The sequence below is a fragment of the Elephantulus edwardii genome, unplaced genomic scaffold (assembly GCF_000299155.1).
Source record: "Elephantulus edwardii isolate Elephantulus edwardi_28Jun2011 unplaced genomic scaffold, EleEdw1.0 scaffold00253, whole genome shotgun sequence".
NCBI classification, from domain to species: Eukaryota; Metazoa; Chordata; class Mammalia; order Macroscelidea; family Macroscelididae; genus Elephantulus; species Elephantulus edwardii.
Window position 1 is genome coordinate 4,366,212 of NW_006400003.1, and position 2,213 is coordinate 4,368,424.

Genomic DNA, 2,213 nt, shown 5'->3' on the forward strand with positions numbered 1-2,213 from the left:
TCAAGGAAAAACAAGTCCTCGGAAAGGGATGCTGTGTTTGGGAGGGTAGAAGGACAGTGCATGAGAAGATGACCCTTAATGAGATGGATTAATTCAGTGACTGGGATTATGGGGATAGGTGTGTCAGAGACAGGGAGATTGGAACAGGATAGGACAAGGTTCAGGGCTATCTTACATAGCATTGCCATGAATTGCAGGCCACTGGATGGCACATAACAACAACAATAAGAGTAACATTTAAATATCCTCAATACTATACCAATAGACAACAGTAGATGAGAGATGGAGGAGATTGAAGTTGTCACCGAATTCACTTTTCTTGGATACAAGATCAACAACCATACCAGCAACAGATAATAAAGAAAAAGAAAAAGGATAACTAGTAAACCATGTATGAGGATCCAAGGAGGGGAAAGAAGGCAACAGATGGGTAAGGATGGGTGTTTGGGGCATAATCATAACATTGCACAATTTGATGGGTAAAGGGAGGGGTAGGCAAAAGAAATGGGAAAGATCTGGTTTGAAAAACAATGTATACAAACTTTGTGAGTAAACCAGTATGAAACAAAAATTTTATTAAAAAGAAAGAAATAAAAAGACTAGTTGTACTGGGAAACACAATGTCAAGGACACTCCAAGATGAGAAAGAGTAATGATATCAGTGTAACGCCTAAGGTACATCAGATTCCAGCCGTGTTCTTCTCAATAACTTCCTATCCATATTAAAGTTGAACCATGGGTTATGGTGACAAGAAGAAGAATCAATGATTTTGAAAATATGGTGTTAGGGAAGGATAGTTAATATACCATGGACTGTCAAAAGAACAAACAAGTATGTCTTTGAGGAAGTACAACCAGGGTTCTCCTTAGAGGCAAGGATGGTTAAATCTCATCTCATATATTTTGGGCATGCTGTCAAGAGAAGCCAAATCTTGGAAAAGGATATCATGCTGGAGATAGCAAAGGGTCAGAAAAAGAGAGGAAAACTTTCAACATGATAGATTGACACAGTGACTGTAACAATGGGCTCAAGCATATCAGAAATGTTAAAAGAAGGCATAAGCTAGAGAAAGGCTCAGACTTATTGTTCATAGAGTCACCAAGAAGCTTAGTCAATTCAATCTAACAACATCAACAACAGCAACAGTAAAAGGAAATTCTTTCGGAGGAAATACCCACTCATGTATGGAAATTCTGATCTAGTGGTAAGAAGCTGTGTTGCAATCCTGAAGGCACAAGGTTCGAGGCCACCAGCTGCTCATGGGAGAAGGATTGGCAATCTCCTCCCATGCAATTAACTCCCTCTGAAAACCTGCCAGAGGGTCAGCGATGGGTCGGTTCCAACTACACAGTACACAACGTAAAAGGTAAAATTGGAGTAAGTAAAAAATATCCAGTATCCTGTTAGCAGCTGTTAGACAAGTCTAACATGCAAATCTTATGGTGAAAAAAATAATTGTTTAACTTATTAACATACAAGTTGGCGTTAATTGAGATATTTTGACTTGATTTGTAATCATTAAGCATTTTTATCTCATTGTCATCACTTCAGAAGTGACCCATTGTTGGCTTCCTAATGTATTTTAGGAGGTGGTAGATAGTAAGGACTAAGTATGCCCATCTTTCTCCTGGGGAGCCTCTAATAGACTCAAAATACCAGAGAGACAGCATTTTAAGCCTAGTAATGCTGTTCTATGTAAACTACAAACTAATTCTTATCAAACTTCTAATTTTATTGTGGAACTAACCATCAAAATGGGGATCTCTCGTGGTTAGGTAGTAAGAAATTGTGCTGTCAAAATAAAAAATGTGATCTGAATCCACTGGCTATTCTTTGAGAAAAAAGATTGGGAATCTCCTTTCATGTAATTTACTGCCTCTAAAAGCCATCTGAGGGTATAGTATTAGATAGATAGCACATTTTTTATATTCTTTTACGCCAAAGAAATAATTACATAGTATAACAGGGAAAAATATTAGCCCATCAGGTGAGGTCCATGTGTGAAGCTGCCTTTGTGTTTTTCAAAAAGAGGTATTAGCAATGTTAAATCATTTAAAAAGAAAAAAATCATTCTACTTCTATCCTCTTTTCTATCACCAAGCCCATACTTTCTGACTCCTGTTCTTTCTTGATTGTTTGCAACTTTTGCATTCTAGTCACCAGTTATCATTAACTCATCTTGATTGAATGTTTGGTCCACTTCAAAATGCAA